Source organism: Ammospiza caudacuta, chromosome 29, assembly GCF_027887145.1.
Source record: "Ammospiza caudacuta isolate bAmmCau1 chromosome 29, bAmmCau1.pri, whole genome shotgun sequence".
NCBI classification, from domain to species: domain Eukaryota; kingdom Metazoa; phylum Chordata; class Aves; order Passeriformes; family Passerellidae; genus Ammospiza; species Ammospiza caudacuta.
In genome coordinates, this window is record NC_080621.1 from 4291506 (window position 1) to 4312691 (window position 21186).

At 48.6% G+C, this 21186-nt stretch overlaps 2 pseudogenes; one reads left to right on the forward strand and one right to left on the reverse strand.

Annotated features, from left to right (window-relative positions):
* Positions 1 to 9743: 9743 nt before the first annotated feature.
* Positions 9744 to 10909, forward strand: LOC131569199 (cytochrome b-like; annotated as a pseudogene).
* Positions 10910 to 15523: 4614 nt separating this feature from the next.
* LOC131569200 (cytochrome b-like) lies at positions 15524 to 16548 on the reverse strand (annotated as a pseudogene).
* Between the last annotated feature and the right edge of the window lie 4638 nt (positions 16549 to 21186).

Genomic DNA, 21186 nt, shown 5'->3' on the forward strand with positions numbered 1-21186 from the left:
TTTCAGCCGCTCCTATAAAATTCATTGCACTTTACACCACAGAAGAGCTTCTGCTGTCTTCTCTACTTGGTCCTCCAGGGGTCTCTACTGCTAGGTAGCTGACCTAGAGGTTCTGGCTCAGGCAAACCCTAGTCTAGCCAGTTCTCCACTCTTGGCATTGTCCCTGGAACATCCCAGAGCTAGCCGGGGCTGCGGAGGGCAGTGACAGTGACCCATGCCCTGGCATGTCCCAGCCCCCAGAGCCACATCGGCCAGGCCACAAGCCCCAGCCCTGGTCTCCACTGCCGGCCTCAGGGGCTCCTGGGCATCCTCACCCTGAGTGAAAAGGCAGCCTCAGGAGCCGCCCAGGGCACTCTGGATCCAGGCTGCAGACACACTAAAGCCAGCACGGAAAGGGATGCGGATGGGGACTGCAGCTGGATCTTGCAGTGCTCACCACCCTTGACTGCCCTGTAAGTGAGCCCAAACCTCACCTGCAGCACCTTGAGCACATTTACCCTGCTTGCCCATCCTGGAACGTGGTGTTCTCACATCATACACCAGCCCTTTGCAGGGAGTGACCAGCTCCCAGGTGCTCTGCTACCCTGGCCTTACTTTCTGTTTGCCAGTAACGAATTTAACGGATACACTCTGAGAAACCTAGCACAACATTTGCTTCTCAGGAGCTCTTAGGCAAAAAAACTGCACTGCTCACTAGTTTTTGCACAGAAAAGGAGGTCCTGACAAAGCATAATGCACAGGCAGGGCTCTGGCATACGAATTCCTGAGCCACAGGATACCATCCGTTGTTGTTCTTAGCTGCTTTGCTGATATTTTAGAGCCAGTTCTGGACAGGGGCTGCTGCTGACAGGATAGGAAAATTTGGAGAAATCAAGGTGCAGGAGACAAACAAAAAAAAAAAAAAAAACAAGGGGGAAACCACTTAGAAATACAGAGCACAACAGAAGTCCTTGGAGATGGTTCAATAGAAAATGGCAGCAGCAGTAAGCAGAGCCCGAGGCTGCTCACTGCCACCAGAGGGGCTCCTCAGTCCCCTGCTGGTTTGTGTGTGATTCTTGCTGAGCTCCCTGTGCCCCTTCAGCAGATGCAGCCCTGCCTGGAAAGGGCTCCATGCTCTGGTGTTCCCAGCTTGCTCCAGGCTACATTCTTAGCAACACTGAAAGAAGAGGGGAAAAAAAGAGCCATTTTCTGTGCTGCCTGCAAACTCTTCTCCTTCAGTGCCACTGCCAGAGATCGTCCCTCTGTCAGCTTGGCACTGTGCCTGCTGCATCCTCCTCCCTGTCCCTTGCATTAGGTCCTGCATATCATCAGCACTCGCTGTCCCACACCATGAACAGAGAGAGCTGTGTCAGAAGAGCAAGGATTGCATTTCTTGGCCTTTCTAACAGAGACAAGAAGCATGAGTCCAAATAACTTTGTTGTTTGTTCCTGTCCTCCTTTTTAATAACTGTTTTGCTTTAACGCAAAAGTCTCTTTTACCACATGGATGGAATGATCTGTAATTGGCAGTTGCTTCAGGCTGTCAGGCACCATGGGAGTTTTCTCTTGTCTCTGATGAGGATTTGGTGTATTTTCCATTGTTCACTTGGTGGTGTCATCTTGGGCTGAGCTCAGCGGCCGACCCTGCTGTCCCCAGGGGATGCATTGGGACGCCAAGCCCCTCAGGGCTGGGATTCGGGGGAGGGCGGGCTCGGAGCGCCCGGAGCCTGGGCCCGTGAGGAGCTGCTGCTGGCACTGGCTGTGCTCAGCCCGCTGTGCCGAGCAGCCGCGGCCATGGAGACACAGGCGGGAGCTGTGGCCGAGGCCGGCAGGCGGCCCGGGCCGGCTCGCAGCTGCGAGGACGCCGGCAGCCTGTGCCCTGAGGCCGAGGCTGCGGCGGGCGGTTTGCGGGCAGGGCTTTTCCGAGCTGGCCACAATGTGCTGCCTCCCCGTGTGGGTCCGGCTGCGGCAGAGGCCGGCGGGAGCGCGGCGGGGCTGGCAGCGGCGGGCAGAGGCCGCAGAGAGCAGCAGCCCGGCCGGGCCCGCTGCGGAGCGGCAGGGAGCTGCCGGGCAGCCCTCGGCCGTGTCTGTGCGCACAGGGCAGGAGCAGAGGCCAGAGCAGAGTCAGGACCCGCGGCAGGAGCCGGCCATAGCGGCAGCTCGCCGTGCCCAGGGCCGCAGCCGCAGCTCTCCCCTGCCGGTCACAATAGCTGCCGCTCGCCTCCGAGGCTCCGGCGCTTCCCGGAGACGAGGGGCCCGGTCCCCAGCACGCCCTGGAGCCCCGCAACGAGAGGAGCCGCCGGCGCCGCAAAGGGCAGCGCAGAGGGCGCAGGTTGAGGAGGAGGACATGAGGCTCTCTCTGAGCCGCGCTGTGGCAGCTCTGCCCTCTCGGCCTTCGCCTTGAGCCCTTCGCTTCTTTTCCATGAGCCCTGATCCCGGTCCTTGGCCAAGTGCCCCCGCAGCCCTTTCCAGGGCTGCAGGAAAAGCTGCCTCAGTCACAAAATCACAGAATCCCTGGCTTGGAAGACAGATACTTTCAAGACCATCGAGTCCAACCCATGGCCTAACACGTGAACTAAAGCATGGCCCCGAGTGCCACATCCAGTCTTCTTTTAAAGGCTTGCAGGGATGGTGAGTCCACCATCTCCCCAGAGGGGTCTGTCCCAGGAAGAACCAAGATAACACTGGGGCCTTCTACCCGCCGGCGCTTGGAGCTCTGGAAGTTTGTCTTTCTACTTAGGCAAAGGCCATGGAAATGGACTGGGAAAAGTAGTCACATATAGAGTAGCCTACAGAGCTCTAAATTGATGTGCAAGGAATACAGAAAAGATAGAAAAGAAAAAAAGGCAAAACGCAAATGGCATCAGCAAAGTCTTGTGCATGAACACATAGCTGCAGAGGGTCTTCTCAGCCCTATTTCTTTGTATTTCTGGGAACCAGAGGAATCCTGCTTGAGCCTCTGGGTTTGGGAGGTAAAAGTTCATTTCTTTTTTCTCCTTGGGGCAGCTCCTGTTGCTAGCATCAGCTGAGCCTCTCTCCAGCCTGTTGCCTGTTCTGATTGTTGCAGCAAAACAACTGATGGCAGACAGAAGATACTGACGCTTGCAGAGACGTGTCTTTTTCCAGTGCCAGCTGTGAGTGGGAGTCAGAAGAAAAACTCCCGAAAGCACAACTCCATTGGAAGATTGCCTTCCTTTTCATTCCGATGCTCTAGATCCACTTCTGAATTGTCAGTTGTTTGTTAAGGATGGGAAGTTCTGTTTCATGATTTTTTTCATGTGGTTTGGCAGTGGATGAGGCTCTCATTCAGTCACAAACTCCAGACCAAAGTGCCTTTGGAAGATGGCCCACGTGGCAGTTTTTGCCCAGCCATGGTACTTGTGGATATAAGACAGCAAGGGCAATGGTATTTGCAGCCAAAACCCAGCAAAGCTTGGCTCAGCCAAAACATCCTAGGGAGATTGAGGCCTCCAGCTGTCCCTAGAAATCAGCAGAGTTCCAGACAAATGGTTGTGTAGCACTAAGTGCAATCGCTTTGCCTGGATCAGAGCCTTGCACAGCTGAAGAAGCAGAAAGATCAGCACGGAGCTCCCAAAGGCCCCTCACATCATTTTCATTTTGCTCATCTTGTGTAAGTTTGCAACTAAACGTGTGTTTGCAGTTGAGCTAATGAGAGAAAAAAAAAGTGAAAAGAGGCTTTCTGGCAGGGCCAGGACATTGCAGAAGAGGAATCACTGGTGTGCATTTCATTGGACCTCTCTCAAGCCTCTAAAAGTATTATAGCCCTGATTTAAAACAGGCCAGTATGAACCAACTTGGAGAGACAGAGACTAAAATTACTTACAGGGTTTTTTTTTAAGTGTGAGAAAAACTACCCAAAGGGTGTTGTTGTATGACATTTTAAAATATACAACGTCAGAATTATCAACTGCAATAAATCAAGAGTTTAAAAAGGAGTGTTTTGGTATATGAATAATTAAAACCACAAAAATGTGCAGATATGAATGCATGTTTTCATAAAAATCATGAAATTCTAGACAAAAAAATACATGCCCTGAACTACAATACAAAGGCAGATAGAAGTGTACTTGAATTAGCTCTTTTTACATTGCTGGAGTTTTTTCCTTGTGAAGAGGAGCTAGGGTATTGTTGAAAAAAAGTGGCACAAGCAGGACGGGGCAGCGCGCTGTGCTCCGTGCAGAGGCTGCCAGGGGCTGCCCGAAGAGCGCCCTGCTGCAGCCAGAGCCCTCCCGGCCTGGGGCCTGGGCGCAAAGGGCCAGGGCAGGCACCTCCTCCTCGTCCTGACCCTCCACCGCTCCCTGCTGCTGCTGCTGCTGCTGCTGCTGAGGGAAAGAGACTCTCCTAAGGCCCCATGAACGAATGCACTTACACAGCCCTGGGGATGCCAGTGAAGGAAACCACGTGTCACGTAATGCATGTATGACCAGAGTCACCAAACACCACCTAAACATGGAATTGTTGCACCTCTCTAGGACAGGCAGAAAGAATTAATTGGAGACTTCAGGGCAGAAGAGGCCAGAGGAGGGAAACAACTCTAAAGGGAAAACCATCATATCTGGAGGGGGAAACATCTCTGCCTGCTCAGAATCAGTCGAGGGAATATGTGTCTAATCCTAGCCAGAAAGGGATGTTTTAGGTGAGCTTTGCTCCTCCAACTGCCTCGGACCAGAGCCAGGAAGATTCAATTATGCAAATGTTACATAGATAGATAGATAGAGAGAGAGAGAGAGAGAGATTGACAGATTTCGTTACTGAAATCTCTCTTTACTGTCCCCTCTGTGTTGCTACAGACATCAGAACTTGGTAGCCAGTGCCCTGCTCAATTACAATCCTGAGACTGCTCTCCTGTTGCTTCAAAAAAGCACACGCCTGGGGAATCTGGAGCGTGTAGGTCCTTACGGAAAGGGATCAGACCCAGAGCATTGCACTGGGAATTGCACTCTTTGTGCATCTGTGCTCGGGCAAGTTCTTCTCTTGGACTCAACCACACTGGTGGTGCTAAAGTGGCTGGAATGAGAAATAAAGCCCATCTCCCTCCAGCTCCTGTAATCTCTGAGGAGCAGCTGGAATGCAAGGGCATTGACCTGCTGCTCAATTCCCAAACAACACACACTGATTCCCTGGGCTGCAAAAAGGCACGGTCACTACTAAGCTCAAAGTGATGTGTGAGGCCATGCCGGAACCACAACAGCTCCTTCTGCACCAAGGTCCCTGCACAGAATGATGTGTTCTCATGCAAAACTACTGCATTCTCCAGAAGTGATACATTGGAAATTAAAATTCTAGCAGACTCAGTCCCAGTGCTATAAAAGGGCAGAAAAAAATGATGAAAACAACTTTAGTTGGGAGAAAAAGAAAATGAAAAAGCCTCTTCCTCCCAGCAAACAAAAAAAAAAAAAAACTACTAAGGAAAAAAGGGGGAGAAGTTGCTTCCAAAAGCAGCTCAAATATTTGGATGCACTGGGGAAATGCTGAAGGTCCCTCATGAGGCTCCTCATGTCCAAGCAGAAGCTTCTTCTGCGCCTCCTCACTGGCCTTGTGCTCCACCCCCTTGCCCAGCTCCCCTGTCCTTCTGTGCACACGCTGCAGCCCCTCCATGACTCTCTGCTTCCCAGGGGCCCACAGTGCACACAGCACTCCAGCTGTGGCCGCGGCGCTGCCCAGCACAGGGCCACGCTCACTGGCCTGCTCCTGCTGCCCCACTGCTGCTGACACAGGCCACCATGCCCTTGGCCTTCTTGGCCACCTGGCCACACGCTGCCTCATCTTCAGCTGCTCAAGACCGGCAGCAACCCTGGCTTGTTTTGGCCTATGCAGCTCCCCAGCCACAAAATTGCCTATTTCACTTCAGATACAGCAGGCACCATTTCAAGATGGCCTTCCTTTTCTGAGCAACATAAGACAGCAGTCAAAGACTTGCAGCTTCACCCCCACTCTGGGCTCCAAGGCACTTGCCAAAGTTGCAGACTTCAGTGCAAAATGGATCAGCAGAAACTTTCCCCGTCTGCTGTTTGCAGCTTCTCAAAAGCCAAAAGTCAATTGAGTCAGCAGTGACTCTACAAGTGAAGAACAACTCAAGAAAACTGCAGAACACTTGCACAAGCCAAAGACACCTTTCCAAAAAGGGAAAAGAAACCAAGAAAGCCTTTTGACCTCCAGCACTACCACATGTGCCCTTGGACATGACCCCACACAAGTCCAGAGATGGAGCTTCCCTGAACCAAGCAGCCAGAAGCACAGCCGGAGCCCCCAGCTCTGCACTGCCCCAACAGGACAGGTCAAAGGCCAAGTTCTGCGGTCACTGCCTAGAGGAAATCCCTAGCTCCTGGCAGGACTCCAGCACCCAGCATCCTCAGCCTGCAACAGCAAAGTACTGGCTGCTCCAAAACTTGCAGCTCTGCCTTGCACTAAAGACAGCACCACACACAACTGGCACTTACAGGTCTGGAATAGGGCGGTGAGAACAACGTTGGAGGGTTGTTGTCATCCACCTCATTTTGCTCCTCTTTGGCTTCTTCTGCAATAACAGAGAGAGTCAGGGGAAAAACGGCTCTTGCTCTTCTTATCTTGTCTCTACTTATGTGAAAAAAGAGTCAAATAGTAGATTGAAAAGGAAACACCATATACAGCAAAAAGCGCAGGAGCAAGATGGTGAATCATTATAGCACTGCTCTGCCAGTTTGCAGGCTGTGCTGCAACACCAGAAAAAACAAGGCGTTTGAAAGTGTGCAAGTGCCCACCAAAAAATGACTCATACACGAGGTTCCTCCTGCACTGGGCAAGGCCTAGGGCTGCTCTGACACTCAGGCCTTCCATGCACCAAGGCAACCTTCTGATGTCACTATGACGAGGTGGCAACCATGCCCCGACAAGACAAAGCAAACGCTCTGTATTGGTCTGTGAATTTATACCAAGCAATAACCAATCTTCCCTACAGCAAATGCAAAAGAGCCTGGGAAGTTCTCCTGCATCACAAAGCAGCACAAATTCTCCTTGTGGGCCGAAGCCTGTTGTTCATGGGATCCAAGAGGAACTCCAAGAATGACCTCAGCTGTGGCCGTGGCGCTGCCCAGCACAGGGCCACACTCACTGCCCTGCTCCTGCTGCCCCACTGCTGCTGACTCAGGCCACCATGCCCTTGGCCTTCTTGGCCACCTGGCCACACGCTGTCTCATCTTCAGGTACTCAAGGCCACCACCCCTGGCTCCTTTTGGCCCACGCAGCTCTCCAGGCAAAAAGTTGCCTGTTTGACTTCAAATACAGCATCCACCTTTTCAAGATGGCTATCTTGTTCCACAACTGCATCTTCTAAGGAGATGTCACTAAATTGACAGGAATAGAATTCTCAGTCTCTCTGACTAAATTGAACTGGGCTAATTCTACTCTCTGGCATGTTGCTCTTAGTTCAGTGTTCTCCTCTGGCTGCTGTCAGCAAGTGACATTTTCTCTGCAAAACTGAGTTTGTAGTTCTTCAGGACTCTGAGAGGGAAACTAGGAACTATCCACTTATGCCTTTGTAACCTTTGTTAAAGGCATCAAAATGGATTTTCTTTCGGTCTCCCTAGCCGGTCCTCTACTGCTACTGGCCAAGGTGACAGCTAGCTCTAGAATTCTTAAACACCAGGAACATGAAATGTCCCTTTCTCACTCAGCTCAGAATCAGCACCGCTGAATACACGCCTGAGGTGACCTGTAGTGGGCACGGGAAATGAGTCAGATGCTGTGAGAAAACTGCCTGGGCTGTTGAATCCCACAGAACAAGTAAACCCAAACAAGCTGATTTCCTGTTTGCCAACTTCCCTCCAGGAGACACGTTTCATTCACACAGCCAGCAAGAGATCAGGACAATGTTCTTGGTTGTGCCTACAATTTGGCCTGTTTTGCCAGTAAATGACTAAAAACATAACCAAGAAAATGCAGGTTCTTCTTTAACACTCAATGCTACTGTTCTACCAAAACCATAAAAATGCTTCTAAAATCCTCTCCTTCAGGTACTTTTTAAAAAAATCAGTTGCATGCACCAATTCTTCTAAACTTGCTGGAAACTGTTGCCCAGAAAATCTTCCCCAAAATCCCTCTGAGCTCTGGCATTTCTGTTGTGAAACAGCACAGCAGCATCTCCATGGTTCTTGAGCAGACACTCACTGCTTTGGAGTTTGCATTTCATTGCAATGGGAAGATCACTATTTTAGCACTCAGTCAAGGGTCAAGGTAGACAGTCAGATTATTTCAGGAGAAACTGTAGAAGGAAAGAATCTTCCCCTGAATTCTGGGAACAACTACCTACTATTCTTCCTAATCACCATACTCATCCTAATCATTGCCAACAACCTATTTGTCCTGTTGATTTCCTGAGAAGGAGTTGGAATCATAACCTTCCTACTAATCAGCTGATGACACGGCCGAGCAGAGGCCGACACCGCCGCCCTCCAAGTCGTAATTTACAACTGAATCAGAGACATCAGACTTATCCTTTGCATAGCACAACTAGGCTCCACCACAAACACCTGAGAAATCCAACAACTTCCTACCCCATCCCAATCTCCTACACTACCTCTACTAGGTCTCATCCTAGCTGCAACCAGAAAATCCGCTCAATTCGGCCTCCAGCCATGACTCCCAGCTGCAATGGAAGGGCCAACGCCCGTATCCGCCCTACTCCACTCCAGCACAATAGTAGTTGCTGGAATTTTCCTACTTATCCGAACCCACCTTCTATTCAGTAATAACCAAACCACCCAAACCCTGTGCCTCTGCCTAGGAGCTTTATCCTCACTATTTGGAGCCATGTGCGCCCTCACCCAAAACAACATTAAAAAAATCATTGCCTTCTCTACTTCAAGCCAACTAGGACTAATAATAGTCACAATTGAACTAAACCTACCCGAACTAGCCTTCCTCCACATCTCAACTCACACATTCTTCAAAGCCATGCTCTTCCTATGCTCAGGCTCCATCATTCACAGCTTAAATGGAGAACAGGACATCTGAAAAATAGGAGGACTCCAAAAAATACTCTCCACAACCACTGCATGCCTTACCATCGGCAACCTCGCCCTAACAGGAACATCGTTCCTAGCAGGATTCTACTCAAAAGACCAAATAATTGAAAGCCTAAACACATCCTCCTCAAACACTTGAGCCCTACTCCTAACCCTTCTAGCCACATCATTCACCACGGTACACACAATCCGCATAACCGTACTAGTACAGACCGGCTTTGTTTGAATTCCGCCCTTGACCCCAGTAAGTGAAAACAACCCCGCAGTAACTTCCCCTGTCACTCGCCTTGTGCTGGGAAGCATCCTGGCAGGATTCCTCATCACCTCATTCATCATCCCCACAAAAACCCCTCCAATAACCATGCCACCCTCTATTAAAATAACCTCCCTAATTGTAACAGCCCTAGGCATTGCTTTAGTTCTAGAAATTTCAAAAATAGACCAAACACTCATCCTCACAAAACAAGCTCCCTTCTAAAACTTCTCAACATCCCTAGGATACTTTAACCCCCTAACCCACTGCCTAAGTATAACCAACTTCCTCAAAGGAGGAGAAAACATCGCATCCCACCTAACTGACCTCTCCTGATACAAAATACTAGGTCCAGAGGGGCTAGCCAGCCTACAACTAATACCAACCAAAACTACTACCACCCTCCACTCAGGTCTAATCAAAGCTTACTTAGGATCATTCACCTTATCCATTGTCATCATCCTCGTATCCACATACAGAAATAACCAATGGCCCTCAAACTTCGTAAAAACCATCAAATCCTCAAAATCATCAACAACGCCCTAATCAACCTCCCAGTGCCATCAAACATCTCATCATGATGAAATTTCGGGTCTCTAGTAGGCGTTTGCTTAATTACTCAAATCATCACAGGTCTTCTGCTAGCTATGCACTACACAGCAGATACCAATCTAGCCTTCTCCTCCGTCGCTCACATATGCCGAGACGTACAATTCGGCTGACTCATCCGCAACCTCCACACAAACGGAGCCTCCTTCTTCTTCATCTGCACCTACCCACACATTGGCTGAGGACTCTACTACGGCTCATACCTAAACAAAGAAACCTGAAACATTGGAGTCATCCTCCTCCTAACCCTCATAGCAACCGCCTTCATAGGATACATCCTACCATGAGGCCAACTAACATTCTGAGGAGCGACAGTAATCACAAACCTATTCTCTGCCATCCCTTACATTGGGCAAACACTAGTCAAGTGAGCCTGAGGCGGGTTCTCTGTCGACAACCCCACACTGTCCCGATTCTTTGCTCTCCACTTCCTCCTTCCCTTTGTCATCATAGGCTTTACTCTCGTCCATCTCACCTTCCTCCATGAAACAGGCTCAAACAACCTGCTAGGCATTCCCTCAGACTGTGACAAAATCCCCTTCCACACATACTACACCATCAAAGACATCCTAGGATTCGTACCAATGCTCTCCCTACTCCTCTCACTAGCCCTTTTTTCCCTCAGCCTCCTAGGTGACCCAGAAAACTTCACCCCAGCCAACCCGCTAGTCACCCCTCCTCACATCAAACCCGAGTGATCTTTCCTATTTGCTTACGCCATCCTCCGATCCATCCCAAACAAACTAGGAGGCGTAGTAGCTCTAGCTGCCTCAATCCTCATCCTGTTCCTCACCCCACTACTACATACATCAAACGAGCAATACCCTTCTGCCCCCTATCACAAATCCTATTCTGAACCCTAGTCGTCAATGTCCTCATCCTAACCTGAGTAGGCAGCCAGCCAGTAGAACACCCCTTCATCATCATCGGCCAACTAGCCTCATTCACGTACTTCACAATCATTCTAGTTCTATTCCCCCTGATTGAGGAAGTTGCCAGTGGGCTGCTGCACACTTACAGGAGCCTTGCTTTTTCCACTGTGTGAGCACAGCCTGCAAACTTGCAGGGCAGTGTTAAAATGATTGAGTGAATTGCTCCTGTGCTTTTTGCTGCCTATGGCATTACTTATGGTGCCTATTTTAATGACATGTTTCACAAGGAAGTAGATGTTTCCTCTGTACTTAGGTTAGGGTGTATCCTAACCTGGCTTTTGTACATCTTCCTGCTCTTTCTCAGTGCCTGAGTTTCTGATTTTGAAACAGAAAGAGCATTAGGATGCCACTGGTTTGGTAAAGCTCCTGTCAAGGCATTCAGCTAAAAAGGGGGTGTCTGTAGCCACAGGGGCAACTAGATATATACATGTAAGTATCCGCACTCCAGTGTAGATGCCCTGGACACCCCAATCAGGCAGATAGGAGCGGGCTCAGACACTTGGCTTCCCTGCACCAAGGCAAGGTTCTGATGACACTACGACAAGGTGGCAACCTTTAAGTTTTTAAAGGTTTATTAAACCTTAAGAAAAGACTGTATAAGGAAAGATTGCAGCACTGGGAAGTCTCCATGATTAGCAGCCACATGCTCATCTACAAAAGGGATGCTCTGCTTTTTATACCCTTAGCCCCTCCCAATGTTTCGTCAGTCAACTCCTTCTCTGCTGTCCAGTGGTGGAGATTACTTTCTTGCATCTTGATTGGAGGTCAGGTGTTTTTACACCCCGCCTGCTGGTCACAAGCCAGCCCTCCCCAAATGCCCTGACTACCAAGACTATTACAAAGGGGATAAGAAAGAGGACTATGAGAGGACATATTACAATAACAGCACTTAACATTTGAACAGAATATCTATCCACATAATATCTATCTCTTAATTGTGAGAGCCAACTATTACATTACTCACTTATAATGCACAGAAGCAGGAAAGAAGGCACTGGGTTGGCATAACAGCTGAAATCATTGCTAACAAATCTCCCCACATATTTGCACCTTTATTGGACATGGCCAGGACTCCTGTGGATGTACATCTCTGCCTTTCTTGCCCTTTGGAAGCAGTCAACCTGGAAACTTGTGGGGAAACCAAGGGCATTGTGGGGGCTGCATTGCTCTGCACAGACCCAGGCCACCCGTGGCACTGAGTTTTGGTGCCTAAAAAGATCAACCAGCGGAAAACAGCTGGAGAAGGTTTCATTTGGACCTTTCTTACCTGCTAACAGAAGTTGTCAAAATGAAAGTGACCAAGCAGGGCCTGATCCCTGCTGCCAGCTGAGGGTTAGAAAGGAGGCATTACTTGATTTCAGTGCTGGGTGCAAAGGGAATCACTTCCCTAAGCCCTGCACACCCTGCACTCTCACCTACCGGTTTGTATCCATGGAACTAAGACATATTCAGTACTTTGCTGAAACTCAAGGGCTAAACATTACCTCAAATTTATTGACATATTTCAATCACTTCTCAGAATTTATTGACATCAGAGTAGGAGTGTCCTGTAGATCCCTGCTGGTCATTGTCACAGGTTCAGGTGACCCATGCAGAAAATAACCCAGGACAAAACTGGGCGTGCAAAGCAAATTCATTCTATTAGTTGCAGTAGCATATAATACATACTGACCTCTGGATTCCCAAAAATCCACTGAACAGGAGAAGGATTTGGAGTGGGGTGCTTGGCAGCAGGGGCAGGTAGGCAGTGCATTTCCAGGACATCCCCTGGATCAAAATGCTGTGCATCCCATCCTTCTCAACCCTCCAGCCCAGAACTAGGCCTTGTATCTCCTGCTCGGGAGTGGAATTTTACAGCAGGAGTTAGAGCAGCAGCTCTCACATGCCTGGCGTGTGAGATGAAGCCATGATGGCTCAGGATGACTCCATGACTCCCTGCCACCAAGGGCTCTATTGTGCATTGTTCTCCTTTCAAAGCTTGACTGCCCACCCATTGACCAATCCATTGTTTCTCTTTCAAGGCTCAAGGTCCCACCTGTTAAACAAGACACTTCTTTTCATTGTCTTGTCAACCTGCTCAAACATGGTTTAAATATGGCAGGGTCTGGGACACGACTCCAGTTCCTGACACAGTCATTTGGGAAATATTCCCATTCCTCAAACTCTCCTTTGGTGGTCAAGAGCCTCCTAAAACACTTTCTTCCCTTTGAATGCATTCCAGCTACCTTCTTAGCAGGAACACTCTCCTTATTTTCAAGGCCAAGATAGCCACTTGCACACAGTAAGCACTGCAGTGGGGGAATACATGGTTCAGCACTCCTGTTAAAGCTAACCGCCAACCTCCGTAGAACAAAACACAGCCTTATAAACAAAACAGATTTTATCATAAATTCCCACTTGGCCTCTCTCCGAGATTTACAGCCTGACATGCTGTCATTACTGAATTTATCTACAGGAACACTTAAATACGTCCTTCATCCCCCCCCACCCCCCACCCCCAATCCCCTTACCCACACCCCCCCCGCCAGCACGTTTTCTTCTTGCTTTCAGGGTATGTATAATAATGCATCGCACTCTCTGCCCCATCAGACAGCTCATGAAATGTAGGATAATCCACATTACACGTCAAGCTCTTCCACCAAAAACCCAAACATTATCTCCCAAATGGATGGTATTCGGCCAACCTACCTACCAGGCACATTCTTGCTTCAGGTACCATACAACCCAAGTATTTCTACCCAAGGCCAAGCTGCAAGCATCACCCAAAGACCCAGGATCTTACCTAATGTACACAACACCCAACCTAGAGAATGAGGAATATCCCAATACACCTTTGAGTTCCCCTAGTCTACAGGATTTGCCCACCTCCTAGGTGATATTCTCAGCCAACAGCCTTCAAGCACTGCCAAGCCAGAAGACATGGTTATCTATTGATTGTGCTTCTCACGAGAATCAAGCTACTCAACGTCATATGTGCTTTAGGTTACCGCCCTCAAGTGCATACCTCTCTTATACTTGCTCTTTTGCACTATTGGTTGTAACTTCAGGATCATAACTTGCTTCATTCCTTAGTTTGGACAATGTAGGGATATGTGGCTTAGTTATTTGATTAAAAAAAAAAGATAAAAAAAATAGATGCGTAAAATGGAATTTAAATGTTAATTCCTAGTGAATGATAAAATAATTAATATGTCTGGCAACAATTACACTATCTGTTGTCTAGAGGTAGGTAGCGCGCCCTCCATGAATGGGGTCAAAGTGCATCAGTGCCAAGTTTGCGACAACCTTATCTGTTAGATCATGACATTCTGGGTGTTAGGAGATTCATATGCTCGGCGGTCATGTGATGGACATGTCAAGAGGAAGATAACACCTGCTCTGCACTTGAGGGGCTTATTGAAGAGACGCTAAAAGAAAACAAGTGTAAGAGGTCGGTATGCCGAGGTAATGAATAATAACCTAAAGCACATATGATGTTGAGTAGCTCAGTTCTCGTGAGAAGTGCGATCAATAGATAACCATGTCTGGCTTGGGAGTGCTTAAAGGCTGTTGGCTGAGAATATTACCTAGGAGGTGGGCAAATCCTGTAGACTAGGGGAACTCAAAGGTGTACTGGGACATTCCTCGTTCTCTACGTTGGGTGTTGTGTACATTAGGTAAGATCCTGGGTCTTTGGGTGAGGCTTGCAGCTTGGCCTTGGGTAGAAATACTTGGGTTGTATGGTACCTGAAGCAAGAATGTGCCTGGTAGGTAGGTTGGCCGAATACCATCCATTTGGGAGATAATGTTTGGGTTTTTGGTGGAAGAGCTTGACGTGTAATGTGGATTATCCTACATTTCATGAGCTGTCTGATGGGGCAGAGAGTGCGATGCATTATTATACATACCCTGAAAGCAAGAAGAAAACAGGCTGGGGGGAGGGGGGGGGGTAAGGGGATTGGGGGTTGGGAAATGAAGGATGTATTTAAGTGTTCCTGTAGATAAATTCAGTAATGACAGCATGTCAGGCTGTAAATCTCGGAGAGAGGCCAAGTGGGAATTTATGATAAAATCTGTTTTGTTTATAAGGCTGTGTTTTGTTCTAGGGGGGTTGACGGTTGCATCTAACGTGTCTCCTTACTATGGGGTATTTGGCCTGGTTGTAGCAGCGGTTGCGGGGTGCCGCTGACTAGTGAGTTTGGGGGTCCCTTTTGTTTCTTTGGTACTGGTTATGGTTTATTTAGGGGGAATGTTGGTTGTGTTTGTGTATTCAGTGTTGTTGGCAGCGGATCCTTATCTGGAGGCTTCGGGTAGTTGGGGTGTTCTTGGTCATGGTTTTGGGATGGGGTTGGTTGTCATGGTGGGGCTTGTTATAGGGGGTGTGTTGGGGTTGTTGACGGACAAGGGGATGGTGAATAGTGGTGGTTTGTTGTCAGTGCGGTCGGATTTCAGTGGGGTAGCTGTGTTGTATTCAGAGGGGGTGGGATTGCTTTTGATTGGGGGGTGAGGGTTGTTATTGACTTTGTTTGTGGTGTTGGAGCTTGTGTGGGGGTTGTCTTGGGGGGTGATTCGATCTGTTTAGCGGTAGGGTCAGGAAGTAGTTTAGTTAAAAATGCCAGGTTTGGGAGTTGGAGCAGAGGGTTTGAGTCCTTTCTTCCTGAGGTGGGTGGTGGGGTAACTCTAAGAAGGGGTTTAGTCTTCAATCTTTGGCTTACAAGACCAATGCTTTTATAAACTATTAGAGTTAATTAAAGTTTAAGTAGCTTGTTTACTAGGGCGGCCGCAAGGGGGAATAGAACTAGAATGATTGTGAAGTATGTGAATGAGGCTAGTTGGTCGATGATGATGAAGGGGTGTTCTACTGGCTGGCTGCCTACTCAGGTTAGGATGAGGACGTTGGCGAATAGGGTTCAGAATAGGGTTTGTGATAGGGGACGGAAGGGTATTGATCATAGTTTTGAGGTATGTAGAAGTGGGGTGAGGAACAGGATGAGGATTGAGGCAGCTAGAGCTACTACGCCTCCTAGTTTGTTTGGGATGGATCGGAGGATGGCATAAGCAAATAGGAAAGATCACTCGGGTTTGATGTGAGGAGGGGTGACTAGCGGGTTGGCTGGGGTGAAGTTTTCTGGGTCACCTAGGAGGTTGACGGAAAATAGGGCTAGTGAGACAAGGAGGGAGAGTACGAATCCTAGGATGTCTTTGATGGTGTAGTATGTGTGGAAGGGGATCTTGTCACAGTCTGAGGGAATGCCTAGCAGGTTGTTTGAGCCTGTTTCATGGAGGAAGGTGAGATGGACAAGAGTAAGGCCTATGATGACGAAGGCAAGGAGGAAGTGGAGAGCAAAGAATCGGGTCAGTGCGGGGTTGTCAGAGAACCCGCCTCAGGCTCACTTGACTAGTGTTTGCCCAATGTAAGGGATGGCAGAGAATAGGTTTGTGATTACTGTCGCTCCTCAGAATGATAGTTGGCCTCATGGTGGACGTATCCTACAAAAGCAGTTGCTATGAGGGTTAGGAGGAGGATGACTCCAATGTTTCAGGTTTCTTTGTTTAGATATGAGCCGTAGTAGAGTCCTAGGCTGATGTGTAGGTCGATGCAGATGAAGAAGAAGGAGGCTCTGTTTGTGTGGAGGTTGCAGATGAGTCAGCCGAATTGTATGTCTCGGCATATGTGAGCAACAGAGGGGAAGGCTAGATTGGTATCTGCTGTGTAGTGCATAGCTAGCAGAAGACCTGTGACGATTTGAGTAATTAAGCAAACGCCTACTAGATACCCAAAGTTTCATCACATTGAGATGTTTGATGGTGCTGGGAGGTCGATTAGGGTGTTGTTGATGATTTTGAGGATTTGATGGTTTTTACAAAGGTTGAGGGCCATTGGTTATTTCTGTATGTGGATATGAGGATGATGAGAATGGATAAGGCGAATGATCCTAAGTAAGCTTTGATTAGGCCTGAGTGGAGGGTGGTGGCAGTTTTGGTTGCTATTAGTTGCAGGCTAGCTAGCCCCTCTGGACCTAGTATTTTGTATCAGGAGAGGTCAATTAGGTGGGATGCGATGTTTTCTCCTCCTTTGAGGAAGTTGGTTATACTTAGGCGGTGGGTTAGGGGGTTAAAGTATCCTAGGGATGTTGAGAAGTTTGAGAAGGGGGCTTGTTTTGTGAGGATGAGTGTTTGGTCTATTTTTGAAATTTCTAGAACTAAAGAGATGCCTAGGGCTGTTACGATTAGGGAGGTTATTTTAATAGAGGGTGGCATGGTTATTGGAGGGGTTTTTGTGGGGATGATGAATGAGGTGATGAGGAATCCTGCCAGGATGCTTCCCAGCACAAGGTGAGTGACAGGGGAAGTTACTGCGGGGTTGTTTTCACTTACTGGGGTCAAGGGCAGAATTCAAACGAAGCCGGTCTGTACTAGTACAGTTATGCGGATTGTGTGTACCGCGGTGAATGATGTGGCTAGAAGGGTTAGGAGTAGGACTCAAGTATTTGAGTAGGATGTGTTTAGGCTTTCAATGATTTGGTCTTTTGAGTAGAATCGTGCTAGGAATGGTGCGCCTGTTAGGGCGAGGTTGCCGATGGTAATGCATGCAGTGGTTGTGGGGAGTATTTTTTGGAGTCCTCCTATTTTTCAGATGTCCTGTTCTCCATTTAAGCTGTGAATGATGGAGCCTGAGCATAGGAAGAGCATGGCTTTGAAGAATGTGTGAGTTGAGATGTGGAGGAAGGCTAGTTCAGGTAGGTTTAGTTCGATTGTGACTATTATTAGTCCTAGTTGGCTTGAAGTGGAGAAGGCAATGATTTTTTTAATGTCGTTTTGGGTGAGGGCACACATGGCTGCAAACTCGGGCTTTATCTGCCCAGATAAAGCTCCTAGGCAGAGGCACAGGGTTTGGGTGGTTTGGTTATTATTGAATAGAGGGTGGGTTCGGATAAGTAGGAAAATTCCAGCAACTACTATTGTGCTGCAGTGGAGTAGGGTGGATACGGGCGTTGGCCCTTCTATTGCAGCTGGGAGTCATGGCTGGAGGCCGAATTGAGCGGATTTTCTGGTTGCAGCTAGGATGAGACCTAGTAGGGGTAGTGTAGGAGATTGGGATGGGGTAGTAAGTTGTTGGATTTCTCAGGTGTTTGTGGTGGAGCCTAGTCATGCTATGCAAAGGCTAAGTCTGGTGTCTCCGATTCGGTTGTAAAGTACAGCTTGGAGGGCGGCGGTGTCGGCCTCTGCTCGGCCGTGTCATCAGCTGATTAGTAGGATGGTTATGATTCCAACTCCTTCTCAGCAAATGAACAGGACAAATAGGTTGTTGGTGATGATTAGGATTAGTATGATGATTAGGAAGAATAGTAGGTAGTTGTTCCCAGAATTCAGGGGAAGATTCTTTCCTTCTACAGTTTCTCCTGAAATAATCTGACTGTCTACCTTGACCCTTGACTGAGTGCTAAAATAGTGATCTTCCCATTGCAATGAAAGGCAAACTCTGAAGCAGTGAGTATCTGCTCAAGAACCATGGAGATGCTGCTGTGCTGTTTCACAACAGAAATGCCAGAGCTCAGAGGGATTTGGGGGAAGATTTTCTGGGCAACAGTTTCCAGCAAGTTTAGAAGAATTGGTGCATGCAACTGATTTTTTTAAAAAGTACCTGAAGGAGAGGATTTTAGAAGCTGTTTTATGTCTTTGCTAGAACAGGAGCATTGAGTGTTAAAGAAGAATCTGCATTTTCTTGGTCATGTTTGTAGTCATTTACTGGCAAAACAGGCCAAATTGTAGGCACAACAAAGAACATTGTCCTGATCTCTTGCTGGCTGTGTGAATGAAACGTGTCTCCTGGAGGGAAGCTGGCAAACAGGAAATCATCTCTGTTTGGGTTTACTTGTTCTGTGGGATTCAGCAGCCCAGGCAGTTTTCTCACAGCATCTGACCCATTTCCCGTGCCCACTACAGGTCACCTCAGGCGTGTATTCAGCGGTGCTGTTCCTGAGCTGAGTGAGAAAGGGACATTTCATGTTCCTGGTGTTTAGGAATTCTAGAGCCAGATGTCAGATTGGCCAGTAGCAACAGAGGACCAGCTAGAGAGACCGAAAGAAAATCCATTTTGATACCTTCAACAAAGGTTACAAAGGCATAAGTGGATAGTTCCTAGTTTCCCTCTCAGAGTCCTGAAGAACTACAAACTCAGTTTTGCAGAGAAAATGTCACTTGCTGACAGCAGCCAGAGGAGAACACTGAACTAAGAGCAACATCCCAGAGAGTAGAATTAGCCCAGTTCTATTTAGTCAGAGACACTGAGAATTCTATTCCTGTCAATTTAGTGACATCTCCTTAGAAGATGCGGTTGTGGAACAAGAAGGCCATCTTGAAAAGGTGGATGCTGTATTTGAAGTCAAACAGGCAACTTTTTGCCTGGAGAGCTGCGTGGGCCAAAAGGAGCCAGGGGTGGTGGCCTTGAGCAGCTGAAGATGAGGCAACCTGTGGCCAGGTGGCCAAGAAGGCCAAGGGCATGGTGGCCTGTGTCTGCAGCAGTGGGGCAGCAGGAGCAGGGCAGTGAATGTGGCCCTGTGCTGGGCAGCGCCGTGGCCACAGCTGAGGTCATTCTTGGAGTTCCTCTTGGATCCCATGAACAACAGGCTTCGGCCCACAAGGAGAATTTGTGCTGCTTTGTGATGCAGGAGAACTTCCCAGGTTCTTTTGTGTTTGCTGTAGGGAAGGTTGGTTATTGCTTGGCATAAATTCAGAGACCAACACAGAGCATTTGCTTTGTCTTGTTGGGGCATGGTTGCCACCTCGTCGTAGTGACATCAGAAGGTTGCCTTGGTGCACGGAAGGCCTGAGTGTCAGAGCAGCCCTAGGCCTTGCCCAGTGCAGGAGGAACCTCGTGTACGAGTCATTTTTCGGTGGGCACTTGCACTTTCAAACGCCTTGTTTTTTCTGGTGTTGCAGCACAGCCTGCAAACTTGCAGAGCAGTGCTATAATGATTCACCATCTTGCTCCTGCGCTTTTTGCTGTATGTGGTGTTTCCTTTTCAATCTACTATTTGACTCTTTTTGCACATAAGTAGAGATAAGATAAGAAGAGAAGAGCCGTTTTTCCCCTGGCTCTCTCTATTATTGCAGAAGAAGCCAAAGAGGAGCAAAATGAGGTGGATGACCACAACCCTCCGATGGTGTTCACACCTCCCTATTCTAGACCTGTAAGTGCCAGCTGTATGTGGTGCTGTCTTTAGTGCAAGGCAGAGCTGCAAGTTTTGGAGCAGCCAGCACTTTGCTGTTTCTGGCCGAGGCTGCTGAGTGCTGGAGTCCTGCCAGGAGCTAGGGATTTCCTCTAGGCAATGACAGCTAGAAATTGGCCTTTGACCTGTCCTGTTGGGGCAGTGCAGAGCTGGGGGCTCTGGCTGAGCTTCTGGCTGCTTGGTTCAGGGAAGCTCCATCTCTGGACTTGTGCGGGGTCATGGCCAAGGGCACACGTGGTAGTGCTGGAGGTCAAAAGGCTTTGTTGGTTTCTTTTCCCTTTTTGGAAAGGTGTGTTTGGCTTGTGGAAGCGTTCTGCAGTTTTCTTGAGTCGTTCTTCACTTGCAGAGTCACTGTTGACTCAATTGCCTTTTAGCTTTTGAGAAGCTGCAAACAGCAGACGGGGAAAGTTTCTGCTGATCCATTTTGCACTGAAGTCTGCAACTTTGGCAAGTGCCTTGGAGCCCAGAGTGGGGGTGAAGCTGCAAGTCTTTGACTGCTGTCTTGTGTTGCTCAGAAAAGGAAGGCCATCTTGAAATGGTGCCTGCTGTATCTGAAGTGAAATAGGCAATTTTGTGGCTGGGGAGCTGCATAGGCCAAAACAAGCCAGGGTTGCTGCCAGTCTTGAGCAGCTGAAGATGAGGCAGCGTGTGGCCAGGTGGCCAAGAAGGCCAAGGGCATGGTGGCCTGTGTCAGCAGCAGTGGGGCAGCAGGAGCAGGCCAGTGAGCGTGGCCCTGTGCTGGGCAGCGCCGTGGCCACAGCTGGAGTGCTGTGTGCACTTTTGGGCCCCTGGGAATGAAGCCCCGAAACAGATAGCCTTCAAGAAATAATGAGTTAAAACATAGAATGTGAGGCATTTGAAGAAGGTATAGTATTAGGAAACACATAGAGCAATTAATTAGCTAAAGCATGGAACAAAATGACAGGAAAGAGATAGTGATAGGGGGAACTGATGGGCTAAGCATGTTCAGAGCCAACAATGTCAAACCGACCCTAAGAACTCTGCCAAGCCATAGAGACCAAGCCAAGTACACCGGGGATTGACCAAATTAGGGAGGAGGTTCAAAAGTTTAAAGAGGAAGACTCATCAGGAGACCCCAGCCCATGATGAAAGCAACCGGAACGACCACCAAGATGATCCTCAAAAGAAATGCCCACGCCCACGCTCCGCCTATGCCA